This window comes from Perognathus longimembris, chromosome 6 (genome assembly GCF_023159225.1).
Source record: "Perognathus longimembris pacificus isolate PPM17 chromosome 6, ASM2315922v1, whole genome shotgun sequence".
Lineage (NCBI taxonomy): Eukaryota > Metazoa > Chordata > Mammalia > Rodentia > Heteromyidae > Perognathus > Perognathus longimembris.
Genome location: NC_063166.1, coordinates 46589941 through 46614124, shown reverse-complemented (window position 1 = coordinate 46614124; position 24184 = coordinate 46589941).

The following is a 24184-nucleotide window of genomic DNA, read 5'->3' as shown; positions in this document are numbered from 1 at the left end:
TGATTTTTCTGATTTCTCTGCATCCTGTCTTAGCTGACAGTTTCCTTTCTTAGCCATGCCAGCTGCCAACAACCTTCACTTTTCTTATTGTCTCAGTGTATTCAATGTTTTGGCTTCTCAGCTCTAGTACACTGCATGTTCTTTTGAGGGCAAGAATTCTTTTATTAAAACCTACTAGGTAACTAGCAAATCCCCTGTTACTTATTACATTTAATAGATGTTAATTAAGTATTAATAACACTAATACAACTTGCTAAACTATTGAGTGGAGAAATAAGTACAAGAAGACATGCCATATACACAATAGAATTCTATGCCTCTAGCAGAAAGAACAACACTGCCCCATTTGTAAGGAGATGGAAGGACTTGGGAAAAAAAATCATACTAAGTGAAGTGAGCCATGCCCAATGAAACATGGACTCGATGGTTTCCCTCATAGGGAATAATTAGTACATGTTTAGGTTAGTTATAGCAGAAGATCACAAAAGTCCAATAGCTATGCCCGTATGAACACATAAGATGATGCTAAGTGAAATGAACTCCATGTTATAGAAACAAGTGGTATATCATTGTTGTAATTATTTTCAGCATGCCATGTGAAATTGTACCCTTTTTTTTCTTTTTTCTTTTTCTCTCATATTCCCTTCCAGTGGTTCTACCCTTGCTATCATTGTATCTGATCTTATTAGTACCATGGATACTGTATATATGTATATTAGGACTAGGGAAGAGAAAGGGAATATCAAAATCAAGAGACAAAGGATTCCAAAAGCAATCTTATAAAACCATTTGGTGTAAACCAACTTTAGAACTCATTGGGGGAGGTGGGGAGGGAAGTGGGGAGGTGGGGGAAAATGAGGGAGGAGGTAACAAGTTGAACAAGAAATGTACTCACTGCCTTACATATGAAACTGTAACCCCACTGTACTTCACTTTGACAATAAAGAAAAAAAAGAAGACATGTCACTTGAATACATTAAAACATGGTGCAATCTGTGGTCTTGCAGAGATATAGCATAATTCTGATAACAATTCAGAAGAGTAAAGTCTCACTTTTAATTGAGTAATGGAAAAGCCTTTGTATTTGGTGATAATTGACATGGAGAAATAAATACATGAGCCAGGGAATGCATGGCGGTTGAAAGAACAAGAATCCAACATATTTGAATTTGAGATGCATGAATTTGGAAAAACCCACGTAAACCAGTCCCAGTTGCTGCATCTGTGGAATAGAGACTGTGAGGATTAGAGTGAATGCAACATTTGAAAACATCCATTCCTGGCACATGATAGACCGTTGCTGCAGGTTACACAGTAGCTGTAATCGTTATGTAGATGTGATAGGACTTTCTAGTCAATCTGACATACTAAACCAAGAAATGAGATGGATAAATGAAGGGACAGATGGCCTAAGCCAAAGATTTGGGACATGGCTGGGACGGGAGTTGTCCATCCAGAATAAGACAAGACTATGGCTTGAAAATTTTGCACTAACAAATTTACCCTGGAGTTATCAGGGAGTCATGAAAGGCTACTGATTGAGAAGGGTGATGATCAGAGCCGGTTTTAGAAAACAAGGCTCTGGCAGAGGGTTTAAAGAAGGAAGCTCACTTAATGTTGCTATGGCAACAAGGGTAGGAAATATTCTACCACCAGCACCCATCTGAGGTTGTTAGTTGGGGACACAGCATTTGGAATCTGTTTGTTGGAATGTCATTTGCTGCATTAATTTTTATAAATTAAATAGCCCTGAGGATTTGAAGACAAGAAGGTAAATAGAACCATCCCCGAGAGTTAGATCACACTGGAGAAATTTGACAAACCTAACTAAACTACACTAACAGCTATGGGAGGTTTTCTTTCTTTCTTTCTTTCTCTCTCTCTCCCCTTCCTTCCTTCCTTTTCTTTCTTTTTTCTATTCTTCTTCTTCTTCTTCTTTTTCTTCTTCTTCTTCTTCTTCTTCTTCTTCTTCTTCTTCTTCTTCTTCTTCTTCTTTCTTCTTCTTTCCTCTCTGTCTGTCTCTCTGTCTCTCTGTCTCTCTGTCTCTCTGTCTCTCTGTCTCTCTCTCTCTCTCTCTCTCTCTCTGACATGGTTTCTCTATGTAGCCCATTCTGCCCTTGACATCCTCCCATTTCAGTCCCTTGAGTGCTAGGATTACAGCTGGTACCACCTTGGCTGGCCCAGGATAATTTTGTTTTTGATGACTATTTTATGAAAAATACATTTAAAATGATGGATAATACTGGACAACTGGTGATATTTTGATATGTCCATATCTTTTAATGAATGAGAATAAGTACTCTTATTTCCTGTGTTAGTATCTGTTATTTGGATAAACACATAAGCTAATGAGCTTCTGAAGAGAAAAGGTTTATTTTGGCTGACAGTTTGGGAGGTTTCCTGTAATAATCTGTTGGCAACATTGCTTTGGCAAAGACACATGGAAGAGGAAGGACAAGAACAAGATACCCAAGGCTCTACAGCATCCTTTAAAAATTTTTTATTGTCAAACTGATGTACAGAGAGGTTACAGTTTCATATGTTAGGCATTGGATACATTTCTTGTACTTTTTGTTACCACCTCCCTCATTCCTCCCTCTCCCCTCCGACATTCCCTCTCCCGCCATGAATTGTTCAGTTGATTTACACCTAACATTTTTGCAAGTATTGCTTTTGTAGTCCTTTGTCTTTTTATCCTGTGTCTCTCAATTTTTGGTATTCCCTTTCACTTTCCTAGTTCTAATACCAGTATACGTGGTTTCCAATGTACTCAGATAAGATAGTGATACAACAGTGATACAGGTACAACCACAGGAAGGGGATACAAGAGGATCATCAACAATAGAAGCTTTGGTTTCACATGCCATGTTGAAAGTGTAATTACAACAGTGATATAACAGTCGTTTCCATAACATGGAGTTCATTTTACTTAGCATTATCATATATGTTCATGAGGGTATAGCTATTGGGCTCTTGAGATCCTTTGCTGTGACTAGCCTAAACCTGTGCTAATTATTCCGTATGTGGGAGACCATAGAGTCCTTGTTTTTTTGAGTCTGGCTCACTTCACTTAGTATAATTTTTTCCAAGTCTTTCCATTTTCTTATGAATGGGGCAATGTCATTCTTTCTGATAGAGGCGAAAAATTCCATTGTATATATGGACCACATTTTCCTGATCCATTCGTCTACTGAGGGGCATCTGGGTTGGTTCCATATTTTAGCTATGACAAATTGTGCTGCGATGAACATTGTTGTTCTGGAGGCTTTAGTGTGTTCTTGTTTGTGGTCTTTTGGGTAGATGCCCAAAAGTGGGGCTGCTGGGTCATAGGGGAGCTCTATGTTTAGCCTTCTGAGGAATCTCCATACCGCTTTCCAGAGCGACTGAACCAGTTTACATTCCCACCAACAATGAAGTAGGGTTCCCTTTTGGCCACATCCCCTCCAACATTTGTTATTGTTAGTTTTCTTGATATAGGACATTCTTACTGGGGTGAGATGGAATCTCAATGTTGTTTTGATTTGCATTTCTTTTATGGCCAGTGATGTAGAGTACTTTTTCATGTCTCTTGGTCATTCTCATTTCCTTATTAGAGAAGTCTCTTTTTAAGTCTTTAGCCCACTTTTTGAGGGGGTATTGGTTTTTTGTGGTTTTTTTTGGAGGAATATAATTTTCTTAGTTCTGCATATATTTTAGATATGAGGCCTTTGTCCGTTGGATGGCCGGTAAAGACCTTTTCCCAATCTGTGGGTTTCTGTTTTTCTTGGGAGTTATGTCCTTTGCCCTGCAGAAGCTCTGCAGTTTGATGCAGTCCCATTTGTCCATCCTTTCTTTGATTTGTGGCATTTCTGAGTCTTTGTTAAGGAAGTTCTGTCCTGTGCTAAGGAGCTCAAGTGTTTCTCCTAAATAAAGGAAGCAATCCAGAAATTAATATGGAACAATAAAAGACCCAGAATAGCAAAAAGAATCCTAAGCAGAAAAAACAGTGCTGAAGGAATTACAATACCCAACTTCAAGCTGTATTATAAAGCTATAGTAATAAAAACACCTTGGTATTGGCACCGAAACAAGCCTGAAGACTAATGGAACAGAATTGAAGACCCAGAAATGAACCCACAGAACGATGCCTACTTAATCTTTGATAAAGGAGCTAAAAAAATAGGATGGAGGGGCTGGGGATATGGCCTAGTGGCAAGAGCGCTTGCCTCGTATACTTGAAGCCCTGGGTTCAATTCCCCAGCACCACATATACAGAAAATGGCCAGGAGTGGCGCTGTGACTCAAGTGGCAGAGTGCTAGCCTTGAGCAAAAAGAAGCCAGGGACGGTGCTCAGGCCCTGAGTCCAAGGCCCAGGACTGGCCAAAAAAAAAAAAAAAAAAAAAAAAAAAAATAGGATGGAAGAAAGATAGCCTCCTTAACAAATGGTGCTGGGAAAACTGGTTCAACTCATGCAACAAACTAAAACTAGATCCTTATATATCACCCTGCACCAAAATCAATTCCAAATGGATCAAAGACCTCGAAATTAAAACAGATACCCTGAAAACACTAAAAGAAGGAGTAGGAGAAACACTTGGGCTCCACAGCATCCTTGAAGACAAATGCCCAATGACCTAAAGCCTCTCATAGGCCCTATACCTCTGAGGCCTCATCACACCCAATTGTGCCACCCTGAGGACCAAGCCTTAATTATAAGGACATCCATCCCCAGCACTGTAAAGGCAGACACTGTAATGCAAAAGGAACAATGTGATATATCCATTGATCTGTGATGTTACCTTTTTCACTCAGATACATTGTCACATACCTCTCCCTGTGTGTGTGTGTGTGTCCATCTAAAACATTGTGAGTATCGATTTCAACATTTATTTTCCTGTATGTGTCTACAATTGCTTTTAGACTTTAACTATGATAGCCTATAATGGAAATTGGTACAGTGATTCTGGAAAATTCTTGTAATATGTATGTCTAACAAATTATTAAAAATTTTAGGGGCTGGGGATATGGCCTAGTGGCAAGAGTGCTTGCCTTGTATACATGAGGCCCTGGGTTCAATTCCCCAGCACCACATATACCGAAAATGGCCAGAAGTGGTGCTGTAGCTCAAGTGGCAGAGTGCTAGCCTTGAGCAAAAAAAAAGAAGCCAGGGACAGTGCTTAGGCCCTGAGTCCAAGCCCCAGGACTGGCCAAAAAAAAAAAAAAAAAATTATAGTACATTTCCAAGGAAAATCACTAGGATGTTATATCCTTAGTTTCCAACTATAGCACCACATCTAACACCCATACTCTGACAAGTGAATAATGGTTTGCTAAGGACATAAACAATACATTAAATAAAGATTTGATAAAATAAATAAATAAAAATATGACTCTTCATGTCTGATTCCAAAAAATCTCAATAATTCAAATTAGGAAATCTTTAGAAATTTAAAGTTTTAGAATTTTGATGTTAATATTTACTTGTGAGTCATTGCTTGGTAAAAGTATAAAAGTGTTTTTATCAGTTGATTTTTAGGAAACAAGATATCCACTAAAATACAATAGGGGGCTGGGGATATGGCCTAGTGGCAAGAGTGCCTGCCTCGGATACACGAGGCCCTAGGTTCGATTCCCCAGCCCCACATATACAGAAAACCGCCAGAAGCGGTGCTGTGGCTCAAGCGGCAGAGTGCTAGCCTTGAGCGAGAAGAAGCCAGGGACAGTGCTCAGGCCATGAGTCCAAGGCCCAGGACTGGCAAAAAAAAAAAAAAAAAAAATACAATAGGACTTTTAACAAGTTATGTCTCTTAAAAAGTTTATAATGACATAAATTAACATATTGGGAGAAAATATACAGACAAGTTTTCATGTGCAAAATTAGCATAAGTTATACAAATAAAAAGTTTGGTGGGGAAAAAATACAGGAAGTCACCCATTTCAAATTCACAGTGATTTTCTTTGAGAGAGCAGCCTAAATACAAGTAGATATTTTATTTACAGTCTCCACTATCCCAAAGCTGTAGTGATGATCATGAATTATTATATTAAATAAATAACTTCTATACCAATATAACACTATCACTAAGAACAAATTTCTCCAAATAAGAATTACCCCTGAAAAAGGGCTTGTTTTGAGGCACCTCTTGCTATTCTATTTTTTTTTTTTGCCAGTCCTGGGCCTTGGACTCAGGGCCTGAGCACCTTCCCTGGCTTCTTCCTGCTCAAGGCTAGCACTCTGCCACCTGAGCCACAGCGCCCCTTCTGGCCGTTTTCCATATATGTGGTGCTGGGGAATTGAACTGAGAGCTTCATGTGTAGGAGGCAAGCACTCTTGCCACTAGGCCATATTTCCAGCCCTGCTATTCTAATTTCTGTGGCATATTTATGCCAGAGTTTTAGGAGGCAGCGTTGGAGCTTTTCTTGGTCATACAATATTGAAAATTTCTGGCTTAACTCAGGCTTGTGAGCTTTATTGAATGCAACACTTTTCAGGTCTGTGTTTTCAGCTCAACATTTTCCAAATATATTTGTTACACTACTCTGGAAGAAATCATAAGGCATTTCCTGTCCTGTCCAAACTTGTGGTCTGTAGTACCTGTAATAAAAGGGAAATAACTGTTGAATCCTAACTGAAATACACATCAGATACAGTGCCAAGGATTTTTGCATGAATCATTACATTTAGTTCTTGTGACAATTCTAATAGTTAGGTACTGTTCTCACCTCTATTATATAGGTGAGAGGAAGGCCATGAACTTTGCCCTGCCTGCCTGACACAGAAAATAGCAAAGACAGATCTTGAATTCACATCCTCTGTTCTTGTTCTGTGTCAGATCCTATTTCCCACATGACATAAAAACGATAGCTTCCTCTTCAAGGCACTGCATTTAATCATGAAAATATCATTAAAAACATTCCAAGAGAGATTATCATGCTGCATTTCTCCCATCCTTCAGTCATCTGTACTAGAATAGTGTATACATGATTCCCTAAGTCATACAAAGCCAGGTCACATCTTTAATCTTCAAAATGAATGTTTAAACCAAAGAGTATTTATAAGATTTAATTTATTATCTGTGCTTGAGGTGAAAAGAGATTTGAACACCTTTGGAGATAATGTGATTTGTGCTCTGAATAGGAGACGCCCTATCAATCATTGAAACATTTCTCCCATAACACTTTTCTAGATGCCTATTGCTAGGGCAGGATGAATAAACAGAAGCACAGCTTGAATGTATCTGTTTAGAGCATAGTGAAAGATACATGGGCATGTGTGGCATAGCACCAGTGTAGGTTTACCTTTGCAAAACAGGAGAGAGACCTTACAGATATGTCATGTCTATGCTATTTCACTCCATGGGTGTGTAATATATATATATGTATATATATATTATAAATACATATATATTTATAACTTGTTATATATTAACTTGTTCTTGTTAAACAAGATATCCTTAAATGAATATAGACTAATTTTTAATTCCCCCAACCATTGTTTTGGATAGATATGTGGCTATTCAGCTTCAATGCTTCATAAGAGGAGTACATTCTGAATTCATAAGGAAGCAAGTCTACCAAACAGGAAAAGCTTGAATTTCTGTTGTAATTCAGGCCTACAAAGGCCATGTGTAAGCAGTTGTCTACAAAGACAGAGCAATTTGAGATGTGGAAGTTGACTTAATCAGAGTTTGTTAGAGATGACCCAGATGCAATGGAAGGGTCTGGGAAATAGTTTTGCACAGGCTTGACCATGTGGACCTAGGAGATTTCTGCTCCATTGCTTTGAGCAACAGTGTTCAAAGCTTCTGTAACTTCATTTGTGTGATGTAAGATTATGAAATCTGGATCTAAGATAATTTTGTATCTGACATGGGTGGCACAATGTTAGGTATACAGTCAATACTGATTTTAATGCCTCTTCATAATGGCACTCACTCACTATCTTTGGGGTGGATGGTGTGTGGGGCACAGAAAGCTGATGATGGCATCATCCCTTCTAGAGAAAGACTCAACATTCTGTTTAATCATGCTTACCCTCAGGGCCCTAGCAGGCTAGTTGCCCTTAGTTGTAAGACAGTGGGCACTTCTAGCAGTCTATAAATAAGAGAAGAGAAAAATAAAGAGGGAAGAACATTCAGGGGCTGGGGATATAGCCTAGTGGCAAGAGTGCCTGCCTCGGATACACGAGGCCCTAGGTTCGATTCCCCAGCACCACATATACAGAAAACGGCCAGAAGCGGCGCTGTGGCTCAAGTGGCAGAGTGCTAGCCTTGAGCGGGAAGAAGCCAGGGACAGTACTCAGGCCCTGAGTCCAAGGCCCAGGACTGGCCAAAAAAAAAAAAAAAAAAAAAAAGAGGGAAGAACATTCAGCAGCAAGAGAGTCTTAAAGGGTATACAAAATAAGAGACAGAGAAGGAGATGGTCCTACAAAACAATGAACAAATGTGATAAACTAGGGAAATCCAAGAAAGAAAAAGAAATACAAGCCAAATAAGACATTTTAGCCTGGTACCAGGGTGGCTCATGACTATCATCCTAGCTACTCAAAAGGCTGAGATGTGAGACTTTTGTCTCCTATTAACTAGTGAAAAGCCAGAAGTAAAGGTATGGCTCAAGTGGTAGAGTGACAGCAGTAAGTAATAAAGGAATGTAAGTATGTGAGCCTCTGAGTTAAAGCACCAGTAGTACTTCACTAGAGGGAGAAGTTAGCTTTCTGTAACACACGATAGACAGAGGCCAGTGCAGATTGTGCAGAGGCCAGCTGTCATCTGTGAGATGTCCATCACCTGAATTCTTCCAGACTCACCTCAGTCACTAGGGAGCCTTGATTATTATCAATGGACATCATTGATTAGGTATTATTGAATACATCTGAAGGACTGAAAAAATTTTTATTTTAAGATGTCAGTTTCTATTGCATTCTTCAAACCACAGTTTTCATAATTGCTTAATTTTGTGTGTGTTCTGTGTGTGTACCAGTTATGGGGCTTGAACTCAGAGCCTGGTTGCTGTCTCTGAGATTATTTTGCTCAAGCTTAGTGCTCTACCACTTGAGCCACAATCTACTTCCTGCTTGTTGGTAGTTTATTGGAGATAAGAGTATCATGTGTTTTCTTGCTAAGGCTGGCTTTGAACAGTGATGCCCAGATTTCAGCTTCCTGAATAGCTAGGATTATAGAGTGAGCCACTGGTGCCTGGCAAATTGCTGAAATTTTAAAATAAAAATGAATTAAATATTAATGATAAGTATCCATATAGGAGTTGCAGTTATTTTAAGGATGCTAGTTTATAATTCCGCTCTCATAACTTCATAATTCAATTCAAAACTAGAAATCAGTTTCTATATTAGGACGAGTGTGATGGCATAAACCTATAATCCCAGCTACTTGGTAGTCTGAGATAGAGGATCCCTTGAATCTAGGGGGTTTGATACCAGCATAGGTAACATATCAAGACTGTCTCAAAACAGGAACATAAAACAACAGAATACCATATTATATTTGGTAACAATTAATTTAAATTATTTTTAGCTTCTAGAAATGAATACATCCTACTGTGAGCTGACACACATCTCTATGAAAACACAAATGAACTGTTTACAGTGAGCCAGGAGCCTCAAACAGAGAAAGGCAACAACAGAAATCAAAAGGTTCAAAGAGGTCCACAAAGCTTGAGGAAAAACAACTGCATATTCCATAGACTTAAGGGGATCTTTGGTTCCAGATCCTGAAAACAATTAAGTGATAAAAATTATGTAGCCATTTTTTCAGCACCACATGAATGACTCAGCGCTCTTTGCCTGTCAGCTTCATTCTCAAACTTACATATTAATGACAGCCTAAAGTGGATGAATCATGGGTAGTGAAGTAATTGTCTTTCACTGGAACTTTTAAAAGTGAAAAAAATATTAAAACATTCTGTTTGAAACAACAAGCCTCGCTGAGGGACTGGTGATGATTCAATGTTTAACATCACCTTCATCCATCTGACAGATTTCAATTTCTTCATATCTAAAGGTGAGCATGCTCCAAGGCAAAAAAAAAAAAAAAAAAATGACAGAGCCCTGGGGTCATGTAGAGGGCAAACTCAGCATCTCCCTGGTTCTTCTCAAGTGCAGAAATGTAGTGTAACTACTGCGGAAGGAGGAAAAGATGTTTCCAACTACTTAGTGGTTATATTGGAGAACTAGACAGGTCCACAAGATAAAAACCTTTCCATATGCTTCTAAATCTTTTAAAATAGTCAATCCACAGATTGACAGAATAGAGTGAAAATCACCCTTAGCTCCAAATGAACAGCTGGCTGTAAAAATGTCCTTTGTGGTGGTTTTTCTTCCATCTTCACTTTCAATCGATGATGATGTTACTTCAATTGTTGTTTGTGGTTTATAAAGCTTTTCCTTTCCGTTTCAATAGATCTGCACAATTCTCAGATAGGCAGGTGTTAATATCCTTATTGTACAGATGAGAAACAGATTGTTAAAGAGGTAGATGGATTCTTTTCAAGAATATGTAGCTGTAAACTTAAAAAGTGGCTTCTTATTATCAAATTTAGTAGTTTATTTTTCTCGAACAGAACAGAATTCCCACCTTCAAAATGGAAAAATGGCCACTAGCCAATGTCCCAAGATTTCGCAATCTATTTTTCAGTCCCACGAGTTCTGGTTCAATTTCCAGATGTGTCAGTCACTTTAGGACATCACTGAGCTGTGTGAGAGGAAAGGCCGACCCATCTCCACTCGGATTCTAAGCACAACAGTGCTGTGATCAGAACATCAATATTTGTTCAATATTTCAGGAAGCAGTGCTATTTGGCTGTGAAGTCACTATGTTTAATGAGCCCAGCAACATTTTTAACAAATTAACTTGTGTGGTATTATCTTTATAAAATTACAATATTTAACAGTTGGGGGTATTTGAGTTTCCTCCTATTCTTAGTGACCGCAACACCTGAAGCATTCAACGAATTATTATTCATAGCTATGAGGAAATATTGAGCCTTTTGAGTTAATGACAGACTTCAGAATGTTCACTACAGCTCAAATCTCTGGAAATGGTGGGGTTGAAACAATGCTATGAGGTCTGAGGCCTTCTCTCAGTAACCTGCAAATAAAAGTGAGCATGCCATTCTATCAGGGGAATATTTCCAACCCGAAATGCATGGCCCCAAGGAAACTGTGTTAAATAGAGGCGACTATCAGCATTTTCTCATTGTTTCTTCTCTCTCTCAAAGCACTATACTCACCCCTAGACCTAATGCTTGTAAGGTAGCTGATAGTGCAGTTTTTATACCTGAAAGACAGACTTACTTGCCAGAGAATGGTGCTGAGAGAAAGGGAACAGGATGGGTGGATGGTGTAAGAATTTCAAGTAACTCATCCTATAGCAGGTGGGAGAAACTGTGACTTGAAAAGAAACAGGAGGCCCCAGTGGTGGGATTGTGTCCTCTGTGGAGGGTATGTTCTGTCCTGTTCTCTACAGAGACAGGAAAGCTGAAGAGAAGAAGGAATAGATGGAAGAGGCTCTGCCAAGCATTGGTGGATTTATGAGGATGAATACTCAACAGCTCTTGACTGAAATTGTACACTGTTTTCCTAATCAAAATTATTAAAGTTTAGAAAAGTCTTTAAAAAATGTTGATGTCAAGTTAGTCACAGTGTTTTCAATAAAAGGGAAGAAGGAAAAGAAGAAAAGCAAAAAACAAGCAAGCCATGGTAAAACTGCTCTCCAGAGATTATTAGGATCATCAAAATAGTCATGTCAAAATTCACATTTTTCTTTTCACTTAAGAAGTGACTCAGGTAGTACCTCAAAAATACGCAGAACTATGAGATCAGTAAAAAAATTGAAAAATGTTTAAGACAATGCAATTACTAAGTGGTGTGATATTTTCATTGTACTTTGTACTCATGTATCGAATTAATACTCTGCATCTCTTAAATACACATTAACCAGCAGCTGGGCCTCTCTGTCATGGATCCTCTAGGCCTTGGGTCCACTATGGCCAAACACATGGTGCCTAATACAACTGGACAGGGTGGACAGCCGCGGTCTTCCACCCAGGAGAGGCAGCTTGGGGCCCCACTTCTATGACCCCAGGTTTGCATCCGGCCTTGGTGGTTTCCCGTGGAGGAAATGAGCCACCCTCTGGTGTTCTACCTGAAGGTTTGGCTGGCAGATAAGATCTTTTGTCCAAACCAAGCCATCATCTACCAACTGGAATGGCTGATTCAGGCTTTGGTGCATGTGACCAAGGTGGCCCCTGGCACAGTGGCTGAAATCACCATCTTGGGACGGCCTCATCTGCAGAATCGTGTGAAGAGCTTTCTCCTGAACCTAGCAGCCTGATACAAAGAACTCCATGAGAAGATGCATCAACCTGAAGAGTTCTTGAAGAGCCCTAAGTCAGGCTCAGACAGTCCCCAGCATCCTGCTTAAGACAGTTTAATTGTCAGGAGTGTTATGTGGACAGCCTTACTTCTGCTATTTAAGTTGGAAACAAGCAAGTATTCTTAAATTACCGTGTGTGTGTGTGTGTGTGTGTGTGTGTGTGTGTGTGTGTGTGTGTGTACCTTTAGGGACATGAGAACTATTTGAATAAATAAATTTTGGGGCATCTGGCATACAAAGATTTTTTTTGATCACATATAGTAAAATAAATACATAAACCATTAAAAAAAAAAAAAGGAAAAGAGCTCCATGTCTACTTTTCAGTCATCATCACATTGTGCGTCCAGCTGTAGCCCTGAAGGTGAGGAGAATCATCATTTGTTTTCTATCTCAGAAGCCTAATATGAGTTCTGACAGGAAAGACCAGGAAGTCACAGGACCAAAACAAATGAAATAAAGGACAAAAAGCTTGCCTTAGTAAGTTCAGACGTCACCACTTCTGGGCTACTCAGTGACTATGGAATTTTGCTGCATCCTTATTTGAAATTAAAGAAAGATGAAGATAGAAATTATTGAGATGAGAAGAACTGACTCAGTAGCTTGCATGGTTTTGAAGATAAGGATGAAAAACAACATTCAACTCTATACCCACATCCCTTCCTTTCCCTTGATTTATGCCATGTCAGCATCCTCTCTCAACTTACCAGTCTTTATCTGTCTCTAAGTAGGTGGGTTCTGATTGAGTTACTAAAATATGAATTGCATTCCTTCCATACATTCACTTACAATATGCTTACATTAGTATTTGGCATATATCAAGTCACATTTGTGTATATGTGGTGTGTGTGGGGTTGGTTATGCATGTGTATTTGGTACTAATATGTAGATTTTTTGGAAGTTTTGAAGAATTCCTTGAAGTTATAAGTATATTTGATCCAGAAACCTGAAATGTAGAGTCCATCCACTAACAGGAATGTGGACAAAATGAAAACATCACTCTAATGTCTATTTCAGGGACCTTAATGATCACTAAAAGGGAGGCAATGACTACCTTCTGTCTACCTTAAAACTAAACTTTATGGGCTGGGGATATGGCCTAGTGGCAAGAGCGCTTGTCTCATTTACTTGAAGCCCTGGATTCGATTCCCCAGCACCACATATACAGAAAATGGCCAGAAGTGGTGCTGTGACTCAAGTGGCAGAGTGCTAGCCTTGAGCAAAGAGAAGCCAGGGACAGTGCTCAGGCCCTGAGTCCAAGGCTCAGGACTGGCAAAAAACAAAACAAAACAAAACAAAAAAACTAAACTTTATACTTTCCCTTCTATTGCTCTTTGAGTAGTGCACAGTCATATTAGGAGAAAGTTTGGCATTGATTTGGGTCCTAAGACAGCCCTTTGTTGTTCATAGTTCAGGGCTTTATAGTGAGCCCTGAAATGAATGAAATGATTTCATGCATTAGGTTCAAAAGCCCAAATGCTGTTTACCTTCTATGTGATGTTTAAGAATAACCAAGGCCTTCTATATTTGGGTGTGGTTTGCACCTCTGGGTGCCTGTGTTGCAAGCATGGCCCTCATGTGGTGATGCTCTGATGTGCTGAGACCTTCAAAAGCAGGTGCTGAATGCTTTATAGTAGCAAATGCTCTCTGTAACTTCAGTAAGACATGGCAACACTAAGATGAGGATATGATTAATAGGGAAGGCCAGTCATGTAGGAAGTGGCCAAAATGGTATGAAATGATCAAGTTGTTTTATAACAGAGTAATTTAGTTTTATATGAGAGAGAGAGAGCGAGAAGATGGGAGAGAGAGAAAAAAGATATGACTGTGCACTACTCAAAGAGCGAGATAGGAAACACATCTCAGCCTTGAGCCAAGAACAGGACTTTAATAAATAGAGTGATAATGTTAAAATTGAGGCAATGTCTTCATGTGGACTTTCCCTCCATCCTCCTCAAGCAAATAATTATAATACCAATTTCCAAAGGTCTTGGGAGCAGTTTGGGAGAAGGGAGTATGGATGGCATTGTATTATGCTTCAAAAAACATTAAATAAATTACCTTAGTCCCTCAACAGGGAGTAAGGTAATTCTCATGGGGTGCTGAGTTCAATCTGAGAGCAAGTTGTAAGAGAGCACAACATATGAGTTATTGTGCCTTCCTTGGTGTTCTCTCATCTGTCATGAGGTAACACAGTCAAGGGAGTCTCACAAAAACCAGCATTGTGTTATTTGAGCTTCCAGCCTCCAAATGAGTTAGCTAAATGAAATTATTTTCTAATTATAAAATGCCTAGGCTCAGGTATTTTGCTGTAGTAATGAAAAATGGGCTCAGGCACAGATGTCTTAGCTCTGCCATTTATGTGAGAAATATTAAAGAAACACATCATAGAGTTAGTTTAGGAAACCAGTGAGAAATTGCAAGAGAAGTATCTTTTTTTGGTTTTTTATTTTTCCTGAGCCTGGGGCTTGAACTCAGCCTGGCTGCTGCCTCTGAGGTTTTGCTCAAGGCAAGCACTCTATCACTTGAGCCACAGCTTCACTTCTGGCTTTTTGGTAGTAAATCAGAGATGAAAATCTCACAGACTTTTTCCTGCCTGGGCTGGCTTCGAACCTTTATCCTTAGATTTCAACCTCCTGAGTAGGTAGGATCACAGACATGAGCCACCAGTGTATCTGGCAGTGAAGTGCTTTATATAATGCACACATTAGCATGTTTTATACTTGTTTTTACCTTCTCATTGCCAAAAGCACAACACAAAATGAGTCCATGGGTAGGAGGTTAAGATTGGATGGTTGGATAGAAGACCCAGGCAGTTTCTGTGTGAGCTTGGGGTGAAGGCAGTATGAATTAGGCTTTCAGTGTGGCTTCCGGCATCGGCATCCAGCCAGATTGGAGTTTGTCAGTTGTACTTCCATCTTAGTGAGATGGGATTAAATGTATGATCTGAGTTTTTATTATTATGGAAAGTAACTGGTGAGCAATGATAGCCAAATCTGGAGAGTAGTTAGACCTCAGTTAAGACCACTCCAGTCACTCTCTATATATGTAAATACATATAAATTTATACTACCCTATACTTTTCTCAAGTGGTAGAAAGACATGAAGAAAAAGAATAAGTAGGATAAGTTTGAAAGATGTGGTTAAGGAGTTGCTCATAAGAATATTCATTTGCAACATCCATTAAGTAACTTAATATTTACCATAGTATTTATGAGGGGTATTTTTCTCATTTCCTAGAAAACCTAATAGCTTACCTGGTGTCGCAGTCTGGTGTTCAAACCCACATCTCACTGATCTGCCTGTATTATTTGCATTCTATCCAACACATTATTAGAGTTAGCCAAGTCAACATTGGTCATAATGAAGATAACATAAAGGGCTATGGATATTACCCTTTATCCGTCTATGAGCTTATGCAAGAATAGCTGGAGAGAGCATTTTTAGTTATTGCATTATTAACTTAGGGTGACCATTTCTGCTCATTGTGCTGTTTACTAACTGGGAGCTCAATGTTAACTACAAATAATGTTAATTGAGATATTTAACTTTCAAGGAGGTTTATTAGTATAAAAAAGAAGGAAGAAAAGTGTGTAAGAGCAAAGAACAGGTATTTTCAGATCACTTGTTATTCAGAAGTGTTTTACAGGATCCATTAATTCTAGTACTTAACATTTCTTTTTGGGAACCCTGATTCAATCTTGACTTATTTTCTCAGATGTTTGTAACAAAAAGATCATTATGTTCTTTCTCCCCTTCACAATTTTCACATAATGGCTGTTGTATTTTGAATGAAGTGATGAGGTAGCTTTCATGGGAATTCAGCTAATTACTAAAAGCACCTTTCACAGCATTGGAACAATGCTTTCATGTCAGCTCCTGACTGCAGTCCCTACCCCTCTGCCTCTGGGCCACGCCTGGTGTCACTCTCACTTGCCTGTGAACCAAGGGAAGGGAAATGGATGTCAGGATGCTCTTCTCAATTGACATATGCTCAGGAGAGATGCAGACTATGGGGTAGGAAAGGAAGGTGTGAGTTGAGATGAAGGACAGAGCTACTGACATTCTTAGAGCCTCATGCACCAAATTGCCGCTTCCTGAACATACCTTTTCTAATCTACCTGTCAATCTTCCTCTTAAATCAGCCAGCACACATATTCAAAACAGGTTCTTGAATATACCAACCTATATCCATCATTCACCATTAGTATATGCAAAGTGCTCCACAATTGCCATGGTTAAGACTGTGGTCTGAGAGGCATAGTGGGTTCTTAGAGACACTAAAAGATGGAAGGTCATTTAAGGGGGAGGGTATGAGAGAGCAGCACCAGGGCCTTCTGATCTAAAGAGGCCAGAGTTATCTTTAGTATACCTCCATCAAAAACACATCCACACCTAGATAGCAAACCTTTAGTGTTTATAACCCATATACAATAGGCTTTTCATTGTTGTTGTTGTTTTTAATGTACTACGTGAAATTATTTCTTATTTCTTTCATTTTCTTCTTTCCTGTGGTTTATCCCATTTTAACTGTATTTGATTTTGGTACCTTGTGTCTTGTATATATGTTTATCTGAATTAAGGAAGGGAAGGAGAACATCAAAATGGTGAGACAAAGGGCAAAGGGTGAACCAATTCAACAGCGATACTCACAAGACAATATGTTGGAAATTAACTGTACAACTTCGGGGGGGGGGTCTGGGGAGATGTCAGGTGGGAGAAAAATGAGGGAGTGGGTAACACTTTTGACAAGAAATGTACTTACTACCTTATGTATGTAACTGTCACCCCTCTGTACATCACTGTGACAATAAAATTACATTTAAAACACATCCACACTGAGATATCAAACTTTCAGTGTTTATAACCCATATGAGAGAAATCTTTATTATTACCCAGTATGAGAAAAACATTTATCTATTCTGAAAGCTTGACTTGAACAATTAGGAAAATAATTCATGTAATCATAGATAAAGAGACCGAGTAATTATGGATAGAGAGAGACAAAATAACAGAAAGAGAAACTAGTTCTCTCTAAGTTAATGTACATACAAATTTGATGGGATCCCAATACAGTATTCATAATCTTTTTTTCTTTTTGGTTCCTAAACAACTTGATGCCAATGGAAGGTAAGAAATTCTTTAGTTAAGTTATCTTAACTAAATCAGTGTCTTATTGGCTCAGAAATCAATGTCCAGATGAATGGAACTAAGAAAAGTCTTTACTATGTATATAGGAGCAGGTGGAATCTTAATACATAATACAGATGGCATCACCACGAAGTAGAGAATGGACAGTGTTCTTAATGAATGGCTTGGAATGTTGGGTAGCTATTTGGGAAAATATGAAAATTTAATTTTCACACTCTATCAAACTGTTTTAAATAGATGAAAGATCTAAATAATGGATGGATTTCATTGTAAAATGAAAGAGGGGAAATTTTTCTATGATTCAAAAATTCAGAAGCTGTAAAATAATTGATGATTTCAATTACATGACAAGGTATCTATCACTGAAAAGCACTGGTAAAGCCAGAAGAAAATACTGGGAAAATCTACATAGGTTTATATGAAACAAAACATATAAAACTCCATATATATATGTATGTATATATATATACATACATACATATATATTTAAAGTTAAGAAGAGGAATATTAAGGGTAAATAAATAGATCATTTTCTGTGCTCTATAGACAATTCTCAATAAGGTAATAACTACAAAGGGTATCCAGTGGTCATGAATTTCTCTCATCAGATGTTAAATGATCAAAACCTACATGGCAAGAAGTTTTGTGAACTCCAACAGTTGAGGCATGGTAGAATAAAATTCGATGTCACATAGCTTCATTCTTGATGGTCATGTAGAGCAAATAAATGAAGCTGGGAAAGTATACATCAAGTAAGTAGATATGCTTTCATTTGCAAATTCTGGAAAGCTAAAGATTACAAAATAACTGGAAGAGAAAAATTGTACCATCTGAAAAATTATCTTCAAAAATTTGACATAACATATGTGTGACTTTTCTGGAAAAACAAAAATTACCAAAGCTTGTCTAAGACTAAATTAACAAATATATAAATTATTATTACAGAGGAAGTATAATAATAAGATTTGCAATAATAATAAAGTAAGCAATAATCTGCTAGGCTAATCAAACACTACTCTGAGATAGCTTCTTCAAGTTTATAAATATAACCTATACCTATATTCAACTCATCCAGATATAGAAATTCCAAACATGTATGGGTTCTGTTTGGCCTTGATGTCAAAGGCTATGACAGATATGAGTCTAATTTTTAATATGAAGGAAAACCACACATAACGTATTATAAAAGATTATTCACTATGGATCCAAAATAGTGGTAGAAACAAATGAAGCTGAAACCTTTGATTATATATATATATGATATATACTTGATTATATATAAATATATGCATATATAATATGTATGCATATTATATATTTATATAGGTTTGTATATATTATATATGTATAAAAGAAGGAAATTGAATTCTTTATTTAATACACAAAAATAATTAACAAACAGTGGGTCATGGTCTGTAATGAAAAACTCAGTTCTATAGATCTATGAGAAGCAAATATTGCCATAAAATCTTCATGAATTTGGTTTAGAGATCATAGCTTGCTGATCTAAAAGACATGTGACAGGAAGAAAAAAGAGATAAAAAGCATTTGTTTTGCTTTGCAACATTAAAGGAATAAAGGGGAAGTCCACAGACTACAAACTCCAGGGGAGAAACTCAGAACTCAAGTTCTGATCTGCCAAGGACTTGTATCAAGGATATATAAAGAGGTCTTACAAATCAATAATAAAAACAATCCAACTTAAGTATAAGAATATCCATTTTCCAAAGAAGAGATACAGATGTCCAATATCTCATGATTTCTAGGTTTATACCCTCAAGAAGAGATATATGTGGTCTACAACTTGTACATTTATGGCAGCTTTATTAAAAAACCAGTAAGTAGGCACTAACTAAATACTTATCAAGTCATGAAAGGGTAACAGTGTGCTACATCCACACGTGATAGTGGCTTTATCAGAATTTTGGCTGGTTAAAAATAAAACAAAATGCCTTCTTTTTCATATCTAACAAGTTAATACGAAAATATAAAATACATACATCACTTATGATTACCACCACAATGATATAAACTGAATATGGATATTTAAATGTTCATTTCTTTAAACAATTCACATTTTTAAGGAATATTGCATCTCCATAAGTTAACATGTATATTCCCATTCTCTTAAAGAACAAATTGAACTTCATTTAGAATTACCATGGGAAAATGATCATAGAAATAATCCTGGGAAAGTTGTGAATAAGGAAGAGAGACCCTCCCAATCAGGTCTTAAGATTTTTCACATAAATATATAATAACTAAAATAAATGGAAACTACTGTATAATCTAGAAAGAGTTAATTTTATGATGGAGAAAATATTTTCAGTTATTTGTGACAAAAGCACATATGTATTCTTTAAAATAAAACTTGATTACTACCTTATTTTTAATATTAAAACAAATTCCTGGAATTGTGTACAAACGTTTAGTGACTATAAACAAAACAAAAAATCAGGAAGTAAAGTGACAGACTTTTGTTTTTAATGTAATAATCTTGCAATAGGTTATGGCTTCATAAAAATGACAAAATACATGAAGTTTATAAGAAAGAAAAAGATACATATGCATATTAAAACATGTTATTAAAAGCTCAAGACAATTTAAAAAATATGTGATTACATCTTACTGAGGACTAATAGTTTATAAAAGGAACTCTGGGATACTTTTATAAGAAAATGGTCTATATTGTAATAGAAAATGCAAAGGCAAATGGCTTCTATTATTAAAACATGCTTATCTGAATTCAAACCACCTTGAAGGCAATTAGAACCTACTGGTAACAGGTATGACAAAAATGCACTCACTACCTTACCTATATAACTGTAACTCTTCTGTACTTCATCATGACAACAAAATTAAATAATAAAAAAGCAATAAACAAATAGAAGCCACACTGAGTCCTCTCTACTCACCTGGGGACCTGAGGAACTCCCCAGGTCAGGAGCCACTTTCCATCTCGGAGACTGTCACCACAGCCATGTGAACCCTGCCAGGCAGGAGCCAGGTAGGAAAATGATATCCCTGGAGCTAAGGACAGGAAGGTGTGAAACAGGTTTGAAAAACTATTCTATAACTTCTGTCTTTATTGTTCTGGCTAAAGTTTTACATGGCTTCCTGCTGCCTAGCTTCCAGGAACTCATGTTTCCTGCCTGTCTCCAAGCTCCTCCTCCAGGTTCCTTTCAACTATAGGAAGCATAAATAGCCACTCAAAAAAGTTCTCCCATGCTTAAGAGAACATTTTTGTTGTTGTTGCCTTCCTTCCTTCCTTCCTTCCTTCCTTCCTTCCTTCCTTCCTTCCTTCCTTCCTTCCTTCCTTCCTTCCTTCCTTCCTTTCTTCCTTCCTTCCTTCCTTCCTGCCTTCCTGCCTTCCTGCCTTCCTTCCTGCCTTCCTTCCTGCCTTCCTTCCTGCCTTCCTGCCTTCCTTCTTTCCTGCCTTCCTGCCTTCCTGCCTTTAACTCAGGGCCTGGGCACTGTCCCTGAGCTCTTTTGTTCAAGGTTAACTAGCACACTACCACTTCAAGCCACAGCTCCACTTCCAGTTTTTTGGTGGTTAATTGGAGGTAAGAGTCTCAAGGACTTTCCTGCCTGGGCTGGCTTTGAACCATGTTTCTCAGATTTCAGCTTTCTGAATAGGAAGAATTACAGGTGTAAGCCACCAGTGCCTGTCTTTTAGTTGCCTTTTACTAGAATATCAGATAAGACTCAGAATCCACACATGTACACAATTCACCTATGCACATAATCACGTATGATCTTGTTCAGTGCAACTGTGTTTATAGTAGCTGAAATGCGGACACACATGACATTGGCTTAAAACCAATCAAAGAAAGAAAAAAAGAAAGCAAATCTAGCTACTTTCTGAATGAAGTAAAAAACAGTTTTTGAAAAAGCAATAATGAAGTAAGAAAAGTAGAAGTAATGTTTATCTATAAGGTTGGCCCACATAATGAGAGTTACCCAAGATTTGGAATCACAATATCCTATCCCAAGTTTAAAACCCAGGAGCGGATTACTCACTTAATCTGAAGATAGCTTCACAGTAGCACATAATCCTGACTTGGATTCAGACATAAGGAAACGCAACCACTTTGAAGTAATGTACTCCAATTTTTCCCCAATGCAAATTAAACATTTTCTCCTTAAAAATTACACGTTCTCATCAGAGTAAAGTTATTAGCTTGAGGTAATACTACTGTTGTCCAAAAGAGATCATTTCAAATTGAAGGTGATTCTATATTTTTGAGGTACAAAGACATGGCTAGGGAATATTTCACATAGCTATATTGAGCAGGGTTTGGATGGATTTGCACTACTGCTTTCATCAGTGCAAGAGGTTCAGAGACTGAGGCAGTAGAGGCTTTTCTGTGAAAGGGGAGGAGAGCAAGTAACACAAAGGGAAAGATCGGAGAGGAAACTTACTTGCCAGGTGAGATATAGCTAGCATTTGAGCTAGAGGTCCTATGGCTCAGGGGTAATTTTATGTATTCTCAGCTGATGTTTTTAGGGTATGCAAAGCAAGCAGGTTCGAAGTGGCTAAATGCTGTTTATCTGGTCTATATTTAAAATAGTACAATGGGTAAAATGTTGACATTGGTGCCAGTGGGCCACCATGAAGAAGAAAATAGCTCAGTGCTATCTTTGGGCCATTTATATAACAGAAATTTTAGATTATATGTCTAATGTATATAGATAGATGAAAGCTGCATTAGAATTCATTTTGTGTATATTATTTGTTCAGTGGTGACTTAGAAGATAGCAAAACAAAGTTAACTAAAGCAATAGGAAATATTTTCTGCAAGAAAGCCAGTAAGATTTGGGAGTTGAGCAGTGTTTTCTAATCAAGTATAGCAAATATGATGCAGATTTCAAGGGCACCACTGAGCATACAGTTTATCATTACAAGTCACACAGAAAATGCAGCTGTGGAGGCTCTGAGGGCTGCTGCATATGTCGTCCTGTCATGATTTGCAGGACTCTAACCAGTTTGCTCTTCAATATCCTAAATGAACATTTTAAGTGCTTCTTCTTTGTTACAACTAACAAGTAATAAGTAAATTTTCCTGGTTATTTCAAATGAGGATATAATCAAAGACGATTCTCTTGGAACAGTACTGGAAAGTTATTATTGAGAGATAGAGAAGCCAGGTGCCAGAGGCACAGGCTGTGTGCCAGAGGTTCCTAGCTAGACTGAGATTTGATGTCTGCCAACCCAGGTGGACAAACTCAAGGGATTCTTATCTCCAGCTAACCAGCAAAACTCTGGAAATGGAGCTGTGACTCAGGTGGTACAGTGCCAACCTTGAGCAGAAAAAGCTAAAGGATAGTCCCCAGGCTATGCTTTCAAGGCTCAGTACCAACACATGTGCACACATGCAAGGGCATGCGCGCACACACACACACACACACACATAATACCATTAGAATATATTATAGCATATTATGGTAGCATTTTTTATTTTGGGAACCGTTGGAAACAGTTCACACAGACTGAAGGTTTGAAACTATTGTTAGAGGTATACTTATTTTTGGATTTGAGCTGAGAGTCGTGAAATCTTTCTTTTGTTCTCACAGCTGGCACTTTACAACTTGAGCCATATCTCCCTGGTCTAGGATTTTACTGGTTATTTTGGAGATGGAATCTCATGGGCTTTTCTGCCTGGCCTGGTTTGAAACTGTGATTTCCTAAGTTTCAGGATCCTGAGTTGCTATTATAGTTAAGTTGGAAATATTTTTCCTCCAAATGGAGACTTGAACTTGGTATGTGGTACTCGCTTCCACTCATTGGTTGTTTCTCTACTTCCAGAGCCACTCATCCAATGCCTAGGAATATTTTCTGAACTAAATATTTTAACCCAATCATGTCTCACTGGCTACTTAGACTTCTTATATTTAGCTATCTCTTGCATTTGCTTCAAGAACACTAAGCCTTAAGAGTGGCCAGTCCATGTATATATTTCTGTGCTATGTGTCTCAAATAGCACCATTGTGTACAAAAATGTATGCCCTCTAAAATGAGCCAATATGAATTTTTTTTTTTGGCCAGTCCTGGGCCTTGAACTCAGGGCCTGAGCACTGTCCCTGGCTTCCTTTTGCTCAAGGCTAGCACTCTGCCACTTGAGCCACAGCGCCCACTTCTGGCCATTTTCTGTATATGTGGTGCTGGGGAATTGAACCCAGGGCCTCCTGTATATGAGGCAAGCTCTCTTGCCACTAGGCCATATCCCCAGCCCTCCAATATGAAATTTAAGTACAGTGAATGGATAATAAATACACCACATCTGCAATATCTCTGTAGAACTGATAACTCCATTTGTCTTGAGAAGTACCTTTGAGGGGACAAGGATGGCCATACCACATTTGAATGATGAAATGCTATTCAAGTGATTATTATACTGCTGACTAGAGAGAAAGAGTCAAGATTTTTCAGTCATCACAAATTATTCTGTTTGAAGTGGGAGTTATTTTGACTGGTTAGAGAGATCATGCATTTAGAGAACATCAGAGGGTTCAACAACAGTGTTTTGTTTAGGAATGCACAATCAAATTGAAAGGCTCATAACCTGGAGAGGGAGAAACTTCTGTGGGGGGCACAAAACCAAAAGTATATGAAATAATGGCTAGTAATTACTGTCTATAGAATCTTCTTTAAATCAAGGCTGCCCTGT